Source organism: Euprymna scolopes, chromosome 39 (assembly GCF_053919585.1).
Source record: "Euprymna scolopes isolate OS-2025 chromosome 39, ASM5391958v1, whole genome shotgun sequence".
Classification (NCBI taxonomy): Eukaryota; Metazoa; Mollusca; class Cephalopoda; order Sepiida; family Sepiolidae; genus Euprymna; species Euprymna scolopes.
Window position 1 is genome coordinate 59665947 of NC_136520.1, and position 20853 is coordinate 59686799.

The following is a 20853-nucleotide window of genomic DNA, read 5'->3' on the forward strand; positions in this document are numbered from 1 at the left end:
TACTCTAACGTAATGCAAAACAAATAGAGCACTGTGGGAGTGACGATCAATGTTTGTATAAAGCATTGTTAGATATCATTGCAGATGGCACCGGTTTTGTAGCGTGTTGGTTAGATCTATTCAGTGGTTGTTGGTTCAATTCCAGGCATGATTGTTATTTTGGTACTCGTACAGTTTAATCAAGACATTAAAAAATGAAAATATCGAAAAAAGGTTATATTGTACGTATCCGTTTTGAACTGAAGATCTCCGAAAAAAAATTTCACTTAATTTGATTGAGTAGTTTTTTTGTACAGCGGAAAAGCACGTTTTTATGAGAGCGCGTTGAAGGCAGACATCTTGGAATTTTTTTAATTTTTGTTTGGATTTTAGAAACGCCACGGGGAGATAACTCAGTTTAAAGTGCAGACACTCTCTCCCTATACTAACTTTTCTTCCTAAAAATCGAACCTTTTGCTCAGTATCATAGCAAATTGTTTTGTTTGTTTTTTTTTCTGTAAAAAAGAAAAACTAATTGATGAAATTAAGTGAAATTTTTTTTCCGAGAACTTCATTCCATAGTGGATACGTACAATTATTGTTTTGCTGTATCTATCACAACTTCAGTGTGGCTAGACAATCCTAGGCTTGGGATAGATACACTCTGTCTGTGGATGACTTATACATGAGATATAACAGAAGAGACGTTGCGAGCCTATCCTTGTTTTATCGTTATTTCCATGGCAGGTGCTCGTCTGAACTCCAATCTCTGGTCCCCCCTCGCCAATCTTTCACGAAAAACACCCGTCTAGCTGAATCCACTGTGAAAAATTTCCCCCACTCTATATCTGTGCCTAAATCAAAACGCGGATTCCATGAACAAAGCTTCTTTCTTAGAACTGCACGCCTGTGGAACTCTGTTCCGTCTGCCTGCTTCCCACCGGACTACAACTTGGATGTCTTCAAGTCCAACGTTAACAGATTCCTAATGAACCGCCCCCTTAAGTAAACACTTCATCAAATCTCCACACTAACGTAATGTACTTGCAATAACCCTTATCCCTGAGTGGCTTCCGGGCCTTGATAAGTGGTGATCACTGTGTAAAAAAAAAAAAAAATATATATATATATATATATATATATATATATATATATATGTAAATGTGAGGGGAGGGGGGAGAAAATGCAGAAAATATATTAACAATTTCCTCCACAATTTATTTGCATTTCATTATCCACTTCCTCTCCATAAAATAAACTAAGTTGGTCTTTTGTCAATTATTGTCTGTCCTCAAATAATTCAGTGCACACAATAAAAAGGCATTAAATGTCCTTTTAGACCTGTATCCCCTTTTTATTATTATTTAATTCCCACAATTATTCATGATGGAAGGATCGTTTTAACGATTTATTATGCTTATCTGGCAAATTTGGCCTATTTAAGCTCTCAGCTGGAACAACAACCAAGTCACGTTTCTTTCTCCTTTTTTTTTTCTTTAAAAAAAATAAATTTTTTTTTGTATTCACTGCGGAGATGTCTTTGTTGCTGCAGACAGGGAAAATATAAAAAAAAAAAATAGTAATAATAAAAATAAAAATTGAATTATTTATAATTAGATAATTATTATTTCACCATCCAAATTAAATTAACCAGTTATGTTGGCTGATTAATTATGCGAGATGATTTAAATTTCTTCATTCAATGCTGAATTAATCTGGTATTTAAATGATTGTCGTTCATATTTTCGTTTTACGATCTCTGGTGAAATATTTTCATTCCAAATTTTAATAAAAGACATAATAATGGGGGATATAAGATTCGTAGGGGGGGGGTGTTAAATTTATGAATAAAAAAAAATGTTTTTATATAACATTTATTTGAATTAATTTTCTATTTTTTTTTATTTTCATTAATTTTTCCTATTCTATTAATTTTTTATTTTCATTTTTTATTTTCATTTAAAAAATTTTTTTTTTACTTTTTCCAGCTGCCAATTTTCTGTTAACATGCAACGAACATAATTAGCTTTGAATAATTAATTGAAAATTCACATTAAAAATTATTTACGATAAATGGGATCTTCGTTTGGTGATTTACTTAACTATAGTGATCCGTAGATACCAGAAAATATTCTACTCTAATCGTTTCTTCTGGTTTGTATTACTGTACACATAAATTCGTAAAAGTTGTCAAAAAACAAATATATAACAAATAAATATTATCAAAGGCAAGATAAGTTACTTTTCTACCAAACTGGATATATTTTTCGCGTTTTTATTCAGTGTAACATGTTTATTCATCTCGAAAAACATGCAGTGTTTACTGATGTATTGGAAAATTCAAAATGGCGCCCGACTCTCTCTTTAACACGGTAAGTTTGGGAAAAGGTGTTATAAATAATGAACCAGACAAATACTATTAAAAAAAACACCGAATATATGTCAACTTATGTCACGGTAACATATATTGAGCGAATTTCTTACAGTATTTTGTCTAGTTTATTATTTATATCATCTTTTCCCGAACTTACCCTATTAAAGAAAGAGTCAGGCGCCATTTTGAATTTTCCAATACATCAGTAAACACTGTATGCTTTTCGAGCTGAATAAACATGTTACATTGAATAAAAACATGAAAAATATATCCAGTTTGGTAGAAAAGTAACTTATCTTGCCTTTGATAACATTTATTTGTTATATATTTGTTTTTTGACAACTTTTTTGAATCTATGTGTACAGTAATACACACCCGTTTCTTCCCTCGAACTGCTAGACTTTGGAATTCATTCCCTGTCTCCTGCTTCCTTGACTGTACTGACATGCAGGCGTTTAAATGTAATGTCAACTGGCATCTTGCTGCTCAACTTCCTGCAAAGCGTCTCAGTTAATTTAGTTCCAAATTGTAGCCCCTTACGTTCAAGTAGCAATGTGCCTTGTTGTGGAGGAAAAAGAGTAGTATTAGTAGTAGTAGAGGTAGTAATAATAATTATTTCTTTTATTTTTATTATTATTGGTTATAGTCAACATAATCACATTGATACACCGGTTCTCACCAGATCACTGAAGTTAAGCAACAATGAGCCTGGCTAATACCAGAGGGGGTTACCATTTGGGAATACTAGGCGCTGTATACGGTGGTGGGACAGCACTGCTTTTAAAGGAAAAGTTAGGTGCCTCCTTCCTGACTAGTCTGTGGGAGACTCCTGGGCAAGGTCGAGAACCCACTTCAGCCCCCCCCCTCCCATCCCTGATCAGGTGACTGAGGTAATATAGAAGCAATCAGGATTAATTTTATTCATGGTTTCATATCTTGTTGTGGTGGGCAGAAGATACCTCTGGTCACGACAATCGTCCAGTATAGGCAAAGCTCAGACAAACAAAAAGAAACTGCAACCTACTGTCTGTACAACTGTAAAGAAAGCTATGGCGATACACCAAACACTTTCGAGAAAACAGCGTGAATGGGGTTTTGAATGGTGAGCAACAATGAATTCATGAGTGCCTCGCGGGAGAGAGATATATGTAGAGTCATAACCGTCAATGCCTGAACCAGGCAGGACATCACTTGAATGAATAGTCAGCGAATGTCTTTTCTAATATTCTGCATGGTGCTACCGGAACTGGTGATGAGGCAAAACATTTTTCATTTTTTTTTTTTTTTTTTTTTTTTTTTGTTATTCAGTATTTGTATTTGGAAACAATTTATTGAAATAAAATATAAAAAAGGACATTATTTGAAAAGTATGCAATCAAAAATAACAAAATTATACAGATATAATAAAATAACACAATTAGTCTTTATTTGCATTGTGTTATTTTTATTTGTATAATTTTGTTTGTTTTTATTGTAAACTTTACAATAATGTCCTTTTTTTTTAAATATTATATTTCAATAAATCACTTTGAAATAATGAATAACAAAAAAGCAAAGGTATTGTTTTGCATTGTCACCGGTTGCAGTAGCGTCACACAGAAAATTAAGTAAGCTGTTAGCTAACTATAACATTATTATTATTATTATTATTTATTTATTTACTAAAAAAAAAAAAGACTACATACTATCGGATTTGCTGTCTGAGCAGAGTAATGGGAGCAGGTTAACGTTCAATTACTATGGTTGACCAGCAGAAGCTGGTAGTCATCCAGTACACAATCGGATGCTGCATAGTCAGTGTTCAATGAGTTGACTGCATCAATAACAAGCAGCTGCAGGCAACAACCAGAGTGACAGATGCTGCTGGATCTTCCCTGGAGGATGGAGAACTGGCCAACCGATAGATGCTGACTTTGACTAACTAGCAGTCGATTTACATTAAGTGCCCATTCATCCGATTAGTATAATCGTTTTGACGTTGTTATGTTATCGAAGTTAAGCAAGATTAAGCCTGCTCAGCACTAGATGATGACCAGGTGGAATAAGGACGACACTTCCTAAAGTAGCATCATAAAAATTATCGTCTCTGATTTACATGCAGCTGGGAATTGTTTATAATGTATATTATAAAAGTAAAACAAAAGTTCAACTGTTTCTTGTTGAAATGAGCAGCATTTCATGAATTACAACAGATAATGCTCCCTTTCTGAGTCATTGGCTTCAAATGACTTTGAACAGTGCAGAGCTGTGCTTAGAATTGTTCCATTCCATGGTGCACAAACAGGTGCAAGAATAAGTGAAGAATTGCACAATGTTCTGAATAAGTAAAAAATCTTCAATAAAGTTTTCTTAGTCTTGCGGGATTCAGGAACAAATATGGTTGCTGGTGACAGGCATTGTGATTTAGAATAACTATCATAATTGTAACTCAGGCTGTGAAGACAATCATTACAGCTAACAAATACAGTTTCTCATTTTAATTGCTTTCTATTAGCAATTAGTAAATGAACTGAAATGCAGGATCAGTTTAATTTAAAAAAAAAAAATCATTCAAGGTGTGACCATATGGTGGAATTCAACACACTATATGCTGAAAATAAATTAAGAACAACAAAAAGCTCTTGTAATGTGAGCTGTTAATAAGATTCCTACTTTAACAACTTAGCAACGGGGACTTGTTTGAAAAAAAAATATCCATTTCTTGACTCCATTTGAAGAAATCACCCAAGAAGCAAGTCACAGAACTTCAATCATATCAATGATAATACCTACAAATTTAGCTGTAAGGTTATTTCTGTTAAAAGCTGTCCAATCTAATTCTAGTATTTCTAACTTTAGTGGAAGCCTTCTTACCATTGTTGAACAATTCAGTGAATCAATGAAAACAAGATTTTCATCCTATCTAAATGATAAAAACTTGTGTATGTCTATTTTCTTAGACCCATGATTCAAATATTAATTTTAAAAGATTTGCATAGAAAACATATTTAGAATTGGATTCTACACCTACTTTCCACTGATGATAGTGAAGCAGAAGCAACAGTGTAAATTATAAATGATTTATTTCCAGTTTGTGCAGACTGTTCCGCTTTATGTTGAATACCCAGAAAAAGGTCCTTCTGGTTAAATGTTTACCGGTTTTAGAATAAGCAAACGAACTTTGCTGTTGTTCAGAATAACAATATTTTTTGATTTGGTAAACATTAATCAGAAAGGACCATTTCATGGCATATATGTGAAACAGTAAGATTCGCACAAACCAGAATTTTTTTAATAAGAGATTTGTTCATTTTTTTTCATATGATAATTTTGGATGCTATAAGATTCCTACTTTAACAATTTACCAATCGGGATTTTTAACAAAATTGTCCAGTTAAAGAAATCACCAAAGAAACAAGTCACTGAACTTTAACCATATCGATGATAATACCTACAATTTTAGCTCTGAAGTTATTTCTTTCAAAAGCTATCCAAATCTAATTCTGTTATTTCTGACTTTAGTGAAATCCTTACCACTGTTGAACAACTCAATGAATCGATGGAAACAAGAGTTTCATCCCATCTAAATAATAAGAACTTGTGTGTTTACTTTCCTAGATTCAAATTTAAATAGAAAAAAAAAATGACATGGGAAAACACTAAGAATTGGATTCTACATCTTCTCCATTCTGAAGCTGAATCAGCAGGATACATTTATTCAAGCTCTGTTGAAGGTCCAGAAGATCAAAGTTAAAGTAAAACTGTATCTCTTTCAAGCCTGTTTGATGAATTAGCTTCAAATAAGCCTACAGTAACAAATCAAAACTTGAAGCAGGTAGAAGCTGAGTTAAACCTGGAGATTGCAACTAATACAGAAATACAAGAATCGCAATCTAAACTCAAAAGGAGTAAATCCCTTATGGTTAGGTGCACAAAAGAACTTGACCATTATGTAGCTTTACAACTACTTGCAAGAGGTGATGATCTATTTCAGTGGTGGAAGAAGGAGACCTTACCACGGCTAAGTAAACTGGCCTACAAAATATTTAAGCACATCATCTTCATCTGTGTTGAGTGAGAGGTTCTTTAGTACAGGTGTAATGTGTATGAACCTATGAGAAACGGGTTGTGTTTTAAGAATGGAGAAACTAATGTTTCTACATTACAACCTAAAAGTATTCAACTTTAAATATCGAGGAGACTATGAGAGTAGAGGAGGCAGGCAACAAGAATAGAAGCAGAAATAGAGCAGCAGCAGGTGCAGAACTTCTGCTTATAGTTATTCATGTAAAGAATTACAATTTGTACTGGCATTTAGGGACCTCAACAGTGAAGGGGTGTGATTTTCTTGGTAAGCGGGTTTGTCGAGGGACCACAAGTGCAACGTCTTCATCTGACAAAGAGCGAAGAATTGCTGTTTTATGGGTCAGAATCTATTCCATTTAACACTTATCGTTGGCAAGTTTTTGACCTTGAAGTACTGTTTTTTTTTTTTATTAGCTCCTTACATCAAGTGGCTTTATGTCTTGTCTGGAGCGATTTTTCATTAAAAAAAATATATATGATTTCTTTTTTATTACCATTTTGTTAATGTTATTCTTCCAATTCATAATGGTAACAATACTAACGATGAGAAAGTGAACTTAGGTCAGAGACAACATCATCTTTTGTTACAATACAGTAGAACCCTGCGATACAGCATTAATCCGTTCTGAGGTTGGAATTGTAAGGTGAAATTGCCGTATTACGGGACCTAAGCAAGAATTTATTGCAGTACATACTAAAAATTAGTAACAAAATACACTACAGTATATAATACACATGTATATAATCAAATAATGTTATAAATAACACCGTAAAGCAGGGCGAATACCGTAACCAAGGGCCAGAAAAACATCATATTCCACATAGTAACCTGAAAAACCCGTATACCGGGGGCTTTACTGTACTGACAATTTTTATTATTTTGAGAGTTATTTGCACAACGTTTTGGTTGATGTAGCCTCTGTCCTTTTTCAGAAAATCAAGAACCTGTGGCGCAGTAATTGGAGTACTGTGAAAAATCAATTGTAAAAGTGATATTCTCCTGAAGGTTGGAAATTCCGCTCAGATTCCCAAGTTCAACAAAATACACCTAAAGAAGGTTGGAGGTTACATCAACTGAAACATTGTGAAAATGACACTCAGGATAAGAACAGTAGTCTGAAGAATCTAAATAATACAAATAACCAATCCTCATCTAAAAAATTCACAGACGTGTAAATTATTATTATTATTATTGCACATCCAGGTTCGAGTAGTGTATTACTCTTGGAACAGGTATGAACCCATGCATCTTCCCACCAGATGAGTTAAATAGTAGGGTAGAGGAGACTCTCAAACATTTGAAGTGCAACTTGTTGAAAAGAAGGGAAAATCAGAGATAACGACATCCTTTCACTGCTCATTTTGGCATTGTTTCTATGGTTAAACTAATGATTTCACAGGTAAACTCAACACTCTGTTGTCAAAACTTCCAACTCCACAACCCGACACTCTTTTGTCAAAACTACCAACTCCACAACCCGACACTCTTTTGTCAAAACTACCAACTCCACAACCCGACACTCTTTTGTCAAAACTACCAACTCCACAACCCGACACTCTTTTGTCAAAACTACCAACTCCACAACCCGACACTCTTTTGTCAAAACTACCAACTCCACAACCCGACACTCTTTTGTCAAAACTACCAACTCCACAACTCGACACTCTTTTGTCAAAACTACCAACTCCACAGCCCGACACTCTTTCAAGTTGACTTGCACACGACTACGTTCATAGCACACCTTCTTCCTGTTTGCTTCATGTCTGTTTTTATTCTCCTGTTTCATTTGCATAGAAACAGCAGCAGTCTGCGTCGCTCACGTGACTGTCAGCCATAAAACAAACTAGGTGTCACCATTTTAGCCTTTTTTCCTACAACCTGGACTCGAACAGTATCAGAAATGATGCAACCCTTGTTTCACTACGGATCCCCCCTCGTCCCTGCCTGTGTAGACACAGGTGCAGGAGGTATCCATTGTCTCTGAAGACTGAAAGGAGTAAAAAAAAAAAAAAAAAAAAAAATTTTTTTTTTTTCTTCAGTACACATCTGACAGGGAATCAACAATTTCTTTCTTCCAAGCAGTTTCTTCTTCCTTTTCCTAAAATTCCAATGGGGTCTGTCATAGTTTTGTCAGCCTGGTAGCAGGAATGGTTGAAGAAAAATAATCAGATAACCATGTCTGTTTCAACTCCCCACTCTCTCTCCCTCCACTCTTCCTCACCCTCTCTCTCTCTCTCTGTCCTTTCCCTTTATTCCTTTTGTCTGTTTTGCAGCACTCCTTTCTGCCTTGAATTCACATCCAATAAACGCCCCGTCCTTATCCCTGAGCCACCATTTTAAGCCAATTACTTCACAGACAGTCATTCTCTCACCATCTCAAACAAAAAAGATGAATGAATGAAAGCTGTTGAATTTACTATATCTGCTTTTTACAGTGTGCTCTCCACCACCACCACCCCACACCAAACATTCTGCCACAGCATTCCCCTCTCCCCTTGCATCATGCAAGTCTTTTCTTCTCCCTGTTCTTCCCACTCCACGCTGTTCAGAAGTTCACTGGCTGGCTGGGCAGAATTTGCCCCCCTCTCTCTCCTCTGGGTCTCATCCTCATTCATCATGTACATGCTCAGCAGCTCAATGCCTTGGTCTTTCCTTGCTTAAAGGAAGATGAAATTTTTCAGTAGATTTTACAATAAAAGTGAGTTAATATTGAATAAATAATAAGAATAAATACAAACAATAAAGTCATCTCCTACCCACACCTGTTCCATTTCTCTCTCTCTCTCTCTCTCTCTCTCTCTCTCTCTCTCTCTCTCTCTCTCTCCTATATATGTGTGTATAAAAATATTTGAAAATTATATAAAATTTAAAAAAATAAAGATAAATAACAAAAATTATAAATACAAAAAATTATAAAAAATGCTTAATATTTATTGAAAAATATAGCGCGCGTACACACACACACACACACACACACACACACACACACACACACACACACACACACACACACACACACACATATATATTGTTTTTATTATTTCAACCTCGAGGATTTTTGCTTAAATCGTTACAAGTTGTTTAATCGACAGGACAATAAAATTATTCTGCCAATCTTGTCAGACAATTACAAGTTGGTTCAATCTAAGCTATTTGGTTTAGATTGTCTGACGAGATCGGCAGGATAATTTTATTGTCCTGTCAATTGAAACAACCTGTAATGATTATAGCAAAAATCCCCGAGATTGAAATAATAAAAACATATTTAGTTCTACTAACGTATTGAGCACTTTTTCCCTGTTTTTTTTTTACCAAATATATCTCCTAATATATATATATATGTATATATGTATGTATGTGTATATATATATATATATATATATATATAAAGAAAAAATTAAAAACTGTAAAAATATGTTACATCAATTTATTGTTTGACAGGATACTCATAAAAGGTATATTAAAATTACCTATATATCCAAACACCAACTTAATATTCTGGAGGCTTTGTGTGTTACAATACGAAGACCTTTGCTCTGTAGGCAAAAAAAAAAAGCTCTCTCATAAATTAGAATTATTTAAAAGAGCTAAAAATATGCCTACATTTTGTCAATATATTTACTTTTTGTTGTGTAATTACATGCAGATATCATGTCCCCTGGCGATTCTCCTTGTAATATTGGCGATAGTATTGTATTTCTTTCTTCCACATAATTTTATTTCTTTTCCTCATTCGATTATTTATTTTAATGCTATTTTAAATAGATATGAAAGAGTATAAGAAGGCTATAGCAATGCAGGGATTCGGCTGTTGTATAGGCGAGACGAAAGAAGGTCTTTTTTGGTTTTGTTATTTTATTTAACTTCATATACATTCATTTCTGCTTTACGATATTTTAATGTTTTTCCATCTTAGGGACATTCTTTGGTCCATTTTCTTTTGAAAAAGAGATGATATTCTCGAAATATTAATACTTCACTATCCCAGTTAAATCAAATAGTAAGTTCATATTTACTGATTTGTATTGTGATGTTGTCCGGGACACAGTGAAGTCTTTTTAATTTATTTAATTTTTTTGTCTACTTAAAAAAAAAAAAAAAATTACATAGAGAAAGAAAAAAAGTTAGTTCCAAGAAAGACAACTCCCATTATAGTCTTCAATTGAAATTGGTTATTCCTTTGATAATTTTGATTTTTCAGTGGTTATTTAAAATTGTTCATCTGTAAATATTTCATTATTGTTAGACGTCTGGGAAGAACTAAATATTTTATTATTGTTAGTTTTCTGGGAAGGACTAGATATTTTATTATTGTTAGGCATCTGGGAAGAACTAAATATTTTATTATTGTTAGTTTTCTAGGAAGGATTAGATATTTTATTGTTAGGCATCTGGGAAGAACTAAATATTTTATTATTGTTAGGCATCTGGGAAGAACTAAATATTTTATTATTGTTAAACGTCTAGGAAAGACTAAATATTTTATTATTGTTAGTTTTCTAGGAAGGACTAGATATTTTATTATTGTTAGGCATCTGGGAAGAACTAAATATTTTATTATTGTTAGTTTTCTGGGAAAGACTAGATATTTTATTAATATTAGGCGTCTGAGAAGGACTAAATATTTCATTTTTATTAGGCATCTGGGAAGAACTAAATATCTCATTATTAGGCGTCTAGGAAAGACTAAGTAGCTTTAAAAATAAACTGTAGGAAAGTATGTTATGTTGTCAATAAAATGGTATAACAATGAAAAATGACAGTGGCTAACGACACGGACTGGAATCTGGGGGTGCTAAGCTTGAATCTAGTTCATTCCGCAGGAACACTTTTGTCAAATCAACAGTTGACCTTGTATCTAACCTCTTGAAGAAGAGGTAAATAAATAACGATAAGAAATGAAAATTGTCTAGTTGGAAGCAAAATTTGATTTGTCAGTTTAAATGCTATTTGGGTCTGACTTTGAAAACCCGACAAGATAACTTTATATGCTAGATAGTTTAACTATCATTTTAAGTGGCTTTAGTTTTTATTTTATTTTATTTTATTTATTGATGTTCAAACAAAATGTTCTCCTTACATTTCCAATAACTTTGTTTATTTTTCACTTGAAATGGATTTTGTATTGCAAATTTAATAAATCTTCAAAAAACAAAAAAAAAAAAGACAAAAAACAAAAACAAACAAAATCAAAAAGAAAACCAATCTTTTTAAGGCCAGAAAAGAGGAGGTCAGTGAAGAGGAAAGCAATGAAACCTCAATGATACAAAAAAACAGATCCCAGAAAAAAAAAAGTACCCCCCCCCCGCAGGCAATGCAAGGGCAGTTTTTAATGATTTTTTTTTTTTTGTTTATGAAGTAGGAAGATGAATTATGATGGCACTTGGAGATATAACGTTTGATCATTATTAGAAACGTTTTATCAATTTACTACGCGTAGTGTCAGGAGGGGGTAGGCATGTTTGTATATATCGGTTCTCTTCTTCTTCTCTTTATTCATAAACACTACTTTTCTCTATTTTCCCCTATCTCTTATTTTCTATTTCTCTTTGTGCTCTCTTTTCTTTTTCTTCTCTTCTCTTTCTTTCTTTCCTTCTCTCTTTCCTTCCCTCTCTCGCTCTTTCTTTCCTTTTTTCTATTTCCTCCGCTCTCTCTCTTTCCTTCCTTCTCTCTCTCTTTCCTTCTCTCTCTCTCTCTTTCCTTCCTTCTCTCTCTCTTTCCTTCCTTCTCTCTCTCTTTCCTTCCTTCACTCTCTCTCTTTCCTTCCTTCGCTCTCTCTCTTTCCTTCCTTCGCTCTCTCTCTCTCCTTCCTTCGCTCTCTCTCTCTCTCTCTCCTTCCTTCGCGCTCTCTCTCTCTCTCTCCTTCCTTCGCTCTCTCTCTCCTTCCTTCGCTCTCTCTCTCCTTCCTTCGCTCTCTCTCTCTCCTTCCTTCGCTCTCTCTCTCTCTCCTTCCTTCGCTCTCTCTCTCTCTCTCCTTCCTTCGCTCTCTCTCTCTCTCCTTCCTTCGCTCTCTCTCTCTCTCTCCTTCCTTCGCTCTCTCTCTCTCTCCTTCCTTCGCTCTCTCTCTCTCTCCTTCCTTCGCTCTCTCTCTCTCTCCTTCCTTCGCTCTCTCTCTCTCTCCTTCCTTCGCTCTCTCTCTCTCTCCTTCCTTCGCTCTCTCTCTCTCCTTCCTTCGCTCTCTCTCTCTCCTTCCTTCGCTCTCTCTCTCCTTCCTTCGCTCTCTCTCTCTCTCCTTCCTTCGCTCTCTCTCTCTCTCTCCTTCCTTCGCTCTCTCTCTCCTTCCTTCGCTCTCTCTCTCTCTCCTTCCTTCGCTCTCTCTCTCTCTCCTTCCTTCGCTCTCTCTCTCTCTCCTTCCTTCGCTCTCTCTCTCTCTCCTTCCTTCGCTCTCTCTCTCTCTCCTTCCTTCGCTCTCTCTCTCCTTCCTTCGCTCTCTCTCTCCTTCCTTCGCTCTCTCTCTCCTTCCTTCGCTCTCTCTCTCTCCTTCCTTCGCTCTCTCTCTCTCTCCTTCCTTCGCTCTCTCTCTCTCCTTCCTTCGCTCTCTCTATCTCCTTCCTTCGCTCTCTCTCTATCTCCTTCCTTCGCTCTCTCTCTCTCTCCTTCCTTCGCTCTCTCTCTCTCTCCTTCCTTCGCTCTCTCTCTCTCTCCTTCCTTCGCTCTCTCTCTCTCTCCTTCCTTCGCTCTCTCTCTCTCTTTCCTTCCTTCGCTCTCTCTCTCTCTTTCCTTCCTTCGCTCTCTCTCTCTCTCTTTCCTTCCTTCGCTCTCTCTCTCTCTCTTTCCTTCCTTCGCTCTCTCTCTCTCTCTTTCCTTCCTTCGCTCTCTCTCTCTCTCTTTCCTTCCTTCGCTCTCTCTCTCTTTCCTTCCTTCGCTCTCTCTCTCTTTCCTTCCTTCGCTCTCTCTCTCTTTCCTTCCTTCGCTCTCTCTCTCTTTCCTTCCTTCGCTCTCTCTCTCTTTCCTTCCTTCGCTCTCTCTCTCTTTCCTTCCTTCGCTCTCTCTCTCTTTCCTTCCTTCGCTCTCTCTCTCTCTCTTTCCTTCCTTCGCTCTCTCTCTTTCCTTCCTTCGCTCTCTCTCTTTCCTTCCTTCGCTCTCTCTCTTTCCTTCCTTCGCTCTCTCTCTTTCCTTCCTTCGCTCTCTCTCTCTTTCCTTCCTTCGCTCTCTCTCTCTTTCTTTCCTTCGCTCTCTCTCTCTTTCTTTCCTTCGCTCTCTCTCTCTTTCCTTCCTTCGCTCTCTCTCTCTTTCCTTCCTTCGCTCTCTCTCTCTTTCCTTCCTTCGCTCTCTCTCTCTTTCCTTCCTTCGCTCTCACTCTCTCTTTCCTTCCTTCGCTCTCTCTCTCTTTCCTTCCTTCGCTCTCTCTCTCTTTCCTTCCTTCGCTCTCTCTCTCGTTCCTTCCTTCGCTCTCTCTCTCTTTCTTTCCTTCACTCTCTCTCTCTCTTTCTTTCTTTCGCTCTCTCTCTCTTTCCTTCCTTCGCTCTCTCTTTCTCTTTCCTTCCTTCGCTCTCTCTCTCTCTCTCTCTTTCCTTCCTTCGTTCTCTCTCTCTTTCCTTCCTTCGTTCTCTCTCTCTTTCCTTCCTTCGTTCTCTCTCTCTTTCCTTCCTTCGTTCTCTCTCTCTTTCCTTCCTTCGTTCTCTCTCTCTTTCCTTCCTTCGTTCTCTCTCTCTTTCCTTCCTTCGTTCTCTCTCTCTTTCCTTCCTTCGTTCTCTCTCTCTCTTTCCTTCCTTCGTTCTCTCTCTCTCTTTCCTTCCTTCGTTCTCTCTCTCTCTCTTTCCTTCCTTCGTTCTCTCTCTCTCTTTCCTTCCTTCGTTCTCTCTCTCTCTTTCCTTCCTTCGTTCTCTCTCTCTCTTTCCTTCCTTCGTTCTCTCTCTCTCTTTCCTTCCTTCGTTCTCTCTCTCTCTTTCCTTCCTTCGTTCTCTCTCTCTCTTTCCTTCCTTCGTTCTCTCTCTCTCTTTCCTTCCTTCGTTCTCTCTCTCTCTTTCCTTCCTTCGTTCTCTCTCTCTCTTTCCTTCCTTCGTTCTCTCTCTCTCTTTCCTTCCTTCGTTCTCTCTCTCTCTTTCCTTCCTTCGTTCTCTCTCTCTCTTTCCTTCCTTCGTTCTCTCTCTCTCTTTCCTTCCTTCGTTCTCTCTCTCTCTTTCCTTCCTTCGTTCTCTCTCTCTCTTTCCTTCCTTCGTTCTCTCTCTCTCTTTCCTTCCTTCGTTCTCTCTCTCTCTTTCCTTCCTTCGTTCTCTCTCTCTCTTTCCTTCCTTCGTTCTCTCTCTCTCTTTCCTTCCTTCGTTCTCTCTCTCTCTTTCCTTCCTTCGTTCTCTCTCTCTCTTTCCTTCCTTCGTTCTCTCTCTCTCTTTCCTTCCTTCGTTCTCTCTCTCTCTTTCCTTCCTTCGTTCTCTCTCTCTCTTTCCTTCCTTCGTTCTCTCTCTCTCTTTCCTTCCTTCGTTCTCTCTCTCTCTTTCCTTCCTTCGTTCTCTCTCTCTCTTTCCTTCCTTCGTTCTCTCTCTCTCTTTCCTTCCTTCGTTCTCTCTCTCTCTTTCCTTCCTTCGTTCTCTCTCTCTCTTTCCTTCCTTCGTTCTCTCTCTCTCTTTCCTTCCTTCGTTCTCTCTCTCTCTTTCCTTCCTTCGTTCTCTCTCTCTCTTTCCTTTCTTCGTTCTCTCTCTCTCTTTCCTTTCTTCGTTCGCTCTCTCTCTTTCCTTCCTTCGTTCTCTCTCTCTCTTTCCTTTCTTCGTTCTCTCTCTCTTTCCTTTCTTCGTTCTCTCTCTCTTTCCTTTCTTTGTTCTCTCTCTCTCTTTCCTTTCTTTGTTCTCTCTCTCTTTCCTTTCTTCGTTCTCTCTCTCTCTTTCCTTCTGTTTCTCTCTTTTTTTCTCGCTCCCCATTCCATGTATATCCTTCTCTCCTTCCGCGTATCTTTCCCCCTTTTCTTTCCCCCTCTCTCTCTCTCTCTCTCTCTCTCTCTTAGTCTCTTATCCCCTCATGTTCTCTCCCTCTCTTTTTCTTTTCTTCACTGTATCTCTTTCTGTTTTCCCTCTTTCTCTCTTTCCTTCCCTTTCTCTCTCTCTCTTTGCAGATTTCTTTTCTTCCCTTCTCTCTTTCCCGTTTTCTCTCCCTCCCTCTCTTTCCTTTCTCTTTCCCACGCTCTTTCTCTTTTTCCTTTCCTTCCCTTTTTCTTTCCTTCTTTCCCTCCTGTGCAACTTGGATCCCGTAGTAGAGGCGAGGTGAATTTTCTTAGATAATTGATATAACAGTAAAGAACAGAGGCAACAAAAATTCCTCACGTGAAATTAGTTTGATGTTTTTATCACCGGTAAATGCTGGGGGGGGGGGGGGGCAACTTTAGTAATCGTCTCTAAAAAAAAAAAAAAAAAAAAAAAAAAGATTTGATCCTGAATGGGCTTCACACTCACCTTGCCTTATAACCTCATTTAATGATCGGTGAAATACATTTCAATATTTTCTTTAAAAGAAAAATAACAGAAGACTGGGGTACAAGGTGAGTGTCGGATAGAATTATCCAGTGCTTTGAGGATGTAGAACATGTAAAAAGATTTTTGAGGTCCCTTTAAAATGAAGTCCGAGGACTTAGTATATTTCAGCATCATTGATGAAGCAGAAAAACTTTTACCAAGTTGACTTTGAAGTTATCAGTAAATAAGTTAAAATGGTTGATAGGCTGTGAAACGGCTAACCAACACTTGAAAGAGCTGTTTTTATAGAGCCTCCGACTCGAATGATTCGTTTGAGCTGAGTAAAGAAATATATATTCACATGGATCGGCATGGGAAAACACTTCTGACTAGCTTGATTTTCTTACTTAGGTACTCATTTGAAGGTTGCCAACATTCATAAATGAAAGTGGTGCTTTGACAGCAGTAGATTTGGACTTTATACAGACAGGTCGTCAGTTTATGTCATTATCTGCTGCCTCCATTTTTTTTTTTTTTTTACAAAGGAGCCACTCGAAGATAAGGATTAGTAATCGTTTGTAGTGGAAATTTGGTAAATTGGATTGCTTTAGGGGATGGCTCATCAAGAACTTGTTCACGTTGGACTTGAAGACAACCATATTGTAGTCAGTTGGAAAGCAGGAAAATTGAATAGAGTTCCACAGGCATGCAGTTCTAAGAAAGAAGCTTTGTTCATGGAATCTACATTTAGGTTTAGGCACCCGAGTGTGATGAGTTTTTATATTGCGTATATATGACTGTAACTATTATTTTCCTTTTTAATCAGGGTTGCAGAGGTCCCGAGTATGACCATGAAAGGCGTCCAGTGGTTAGGCCCCATTTGGGGGCTGTGAGAAATGTTGAGTTGCCCCTTAGTTACCATCACTCCTAGGTTCACTTTAGCGCAGAGTGATAATACCTGTTAGGACATTTGCTGCTACCAGATCAGACTGTCTGAAGATATTGACTTCCTGACATAAAATGCACAAAACATTGATGTTATTGTTTTTTTTCCCCCTTTCCTTTTAAAAAACTCAATGATATTCTGCAAAATAAAAAGCAATAATTTTCTCCTACAAAACAACCAAACCAAACTCTACAAATAAATATTTGAAGATATAAAGAACTTGAAGCATAAAACGTTTCTCCAAAATTATTGGATTCGACATTAAATAAAACACCAAAAGGGTTGATATCCCGTAAAACAAAACAACCAAACCAAATCAAACACCATTAATAAATATTTGAAAATATAAATAACTTAGAACATAAAACTTTTTTTTCAAAAATTACCGGATTTGATATCAAATAAACCAAAAATGGTTGATATGCTGTAAAACAAAAGGACAAAACCAAACACCACAAATAAATTACTGAAGATATAAGTAACTTGAAGCATAAAATCTTCAAAATTATTGGATTCGGCATTAAATATCTGTGCCTAAATCAAAACGTAGATTCCATGAACAAAGCTTCTTTCTTAGAAGTGCACGCCTGTGGAACTCTCTTCCGTTTGCCTGTTTCCCACCTGACTACAACTTGGATGTCTTCAAGTCCAACATAAACAAATTGCTGATGAATCGCCCCCTTAAGTAAGACACTTTATCGAATCTCCCAATACTAACTATTACTACGATACTGTCCCAATGATTACTGTACCCGCAATAACAAGTGGCTTCCAGGCCTTGATAAGTGGTGACCTACATGTAAAAAAAAAAAAGAAAAACAGATGATGATATAAACAGCCAAACCAAACTCCGTGAATAAATATTAGAAAATATAAAGAAACTTGAAGAATAAAAAGATTTTCCAAAATTACTGGATTCGGTATTAAAGGATTCAAAAATAGTTGATATACTGTAAAAAAAACAAAACCAATCAACCAACTAGGATTATGGTGTTAGAGGTTTGGGAAGAAATTGGAGTCTGACTCTTAAGAATGCTTGGAGTCTGTGTCATGATTTCTTAATCCAAATCTGATTACTGAATCTTACAAGACTTTAAAATAAGGAGTCAGTCAGAATTTTCGGAATTCTAGGTATTGGTGTCCGACCTTAGACTTTTCTACTCTACAACCCTGCTTTTTTTTTTTTTTTTTACAAGGGAATCACCACTTGTCAAGGTCAAGAGGCCACTCGAGAATAAGAGTTAAAGAGTGTACAATGGTCGAAAGGAAAATATCATAGTAATCGTTAGAAGTGTAAATTTGGTAAAATTGGATTAAGGGGAATGGCTCATAACTATTGCACGGCATGGCAAAGTTCTTTCTACACAAATGTTTAAATTTTATTATATTATATATGACAATACCCCCCCCCCCAACATACCCGATAAGCAGCAAAATTCCACCCCGAGCCTGTAGAGATCTTGAGATGCTATAAAGCCTTCTACTCGAATAGCTTTTTCCCTCGGAATGCTGCACTGTGAAATTCCCTCCCGGGCCCTTGTTTCCCTGACTGTGCTGATATGCAGAAATTCAAGTGTAGTGTGAGCAGACATCTTGCTGGCCCAACTCCATAAATAGTATCCCTACAAATCTGGTCCCAAATAATAGCTCCTTGTGAATAAGTGGAACTCTCTTCCATTTGCCTGTTTTCCATCTGACTACAATTTGGTTGTCTTCAAGTCCAATGTAAACAAATTCTTGATGAGCCGTCCCCTTTATACAATTTACCAATTTTCCACTACTAATGATTACTATATTATCCCACTGACTACTGTACGCTCAGTAACCCTTATCCTCGAGTGGTCTCCGGGCCTTGATAAGTAGTGACCCCTATGTAAAAAAAAAAAAAAGTGGCCCAGTGCCTTGTTTGGGGTGAAACGTCAATAAAAAAAATTCCTAATTCACTGGAGTTCTTGTTTCATTTTACTTCATATGAAATTCTCAAACATCAAGGGACTTTTTTCATGGCGCTAACACTTGAGCAAAGTGTAGTATCTGTTCTGATACTACACTTAACCTTTTCTGTCCTCGGTCAGTGGAGGAGAAATCCTTCTAGCCTGAGACAATTTTTATTTCTGTTCCTATCCAGAGTGCCCCTTTTTCTTTCTTTTTTTTTTTTTTTTTTTTTTTTTTTTTGAGAACTGGGTTTTCCCCCACATTAAAAACCGACCTTGTGTCTAACTCTGCCCTCGTGAGGAGGCAAGTAAATAGGAGCATTAATTTTGTTCTCACTAATTGACCTGTTAACTAAATTATAGCATATCTTTCTTGTGGTCTTTCTCGGAAATGAATTCATGGGGGATTTTTTACAAAGGAGTCACCACTTACCAAGGCCTGGAAGCCACTTGAGGATAACGGTTAATGAATGTACGGTAGTCAATGAGACAGTATCGTAGTAACTGTTTGTAGTGGAAATTTGGTAAATTGAATTACTTAAGGGGACAGCTCATCAAGAACTTGTTTACATTGGACTTGAAAACGACTGTTGTGATATTAATAAGTGCGGATAGTTAGGGATTAGATGAGGATGCGAAGAGACTGAGATGAACAACGTTTTATTCACTGAGTTTGTAAACTAGTCTCTCATTCCTAGACAAGGTTCAAAAGAGAGTCACCAATCTGATAGGTCCTGAACTGTCATGTAAGCTTCAGCCTCTGTCCCATCGATGAAATGTTGTATCCCTCTGCCTGTTCTACAAGTACTTTAACGGTGAATGCTCTGACGAACTGCGAGCACTTGTACCCCCTCGATGTAAATACGCCCTCCCCCGGACAAACCCAACAAGCAGCTAAATCCCACCCCTTCACAGTAAAGATCCCTAGATGTAAGAGAGCCTTCTACTCCAGTAGTTTCTACCCCAGAACCGCTAGACTTTAGAATTCCCTTCCGGGTCTCTGCTTCCCCAACTGTACTGACATGCAGAAGTTCAAATGTAACATGAACCGACATCTTGCTGCCCAACTCCCTACATAGTACCCCTGATGCTTATGTCCCTGATAGTAGCCCCCTACATCAAAGTGGCAATGTGCCTTGTTTGGGGTGAAAATGTAATTAAAAAAAAAACAAAAAAAACTGAAACTGCTTGACGGTGAGCCTGAAACCGGAAGAAGGGATATGGGAGAGGAGTGGGAGGAGGACTGGATGGGGCTGTTATTACTGATACGACAACAACGACCATATTGTAATAAGCTGGAAAGTAGGGAAACAGTCTAGTGGCATATCCAGCTTGGTGCTGTTACTATAGGCAAGATCACTTGGAGAAGATGTACCAATCCTTGTATAAGCTAGTGTGGGGGCCTTATTTAGGCTTCGAATACTATGTTGTTTTGTAGTTAGGGTGTTTACTTGTGGGGGTGTGTGTGAGTATCCTCAGATTAGGTTGTCTTGACAAACTCCTGTAAAGAAAGATTTGAGGAATGCCCCTCCCCAGTTTTAGGGGTTATTTATTTGGGCAATGTAATCTTGTTATTTAAGGTACCTATTTTCATTGAAATAGGTTTTTAGGTTTATATTCAAACTAGCCTGAGTGCCCGGCGTTGCTTGGGTGTTTGGAGGTGTGTGTTGAGCAAAAAAAAAAAAAAAAAGTGGTAGTAGGCAGGCAGGCTTGAACCTGTACCACGAAGGTGGAAAAGAATGTGGAAAAAAAGTGACGTCTTTGCCGTTGCGTCCATTGCCAAACTGGAAGTGTCGTAGGTTTGAATTAAGGCTAGTCAATCAAAAAGAGGGGATGACTTTCGAAAATATTGGAAAAAAAAAAAAAAAGCCACCCCTTCCTTGTAGAAAAGTAGCGAGTCAAGGGTGAAGGAATTAATGTTTTTAGCTAATTTTTTATATTTGTCGTCCGAAGGGTCGAGCTTCAAAATGATACCGATCTCATGAAAATCCGTCGCCTCTGTCGAGAGTTTTAGGCATACATACATACATACATACATACATACATTTAAACAGATAGGTGAGATTTATATTAGAGATGTGTGAAAAGCAACAGAAAATGTAATATGATAAACAAAACAAAATGATGAGTTCAGAATCCATATATTCCCCCCAAAAATATTTTTTATGTGT

The 20853-nt window shown here is 37.1% G+C and overlaps 1 protein-coding gene across 2 annotated transcripts in view; it reads left to right on the forward strand.

The window, feature by feature from the left end:
* Positions 1-20853, forward strand: part of LOC145263799 (uncharacterized) — a 1000930-nt gene that overhangs the window by 312196 nt on the left and 667881 nt on the right. The window lies entirely within an intron of this gene.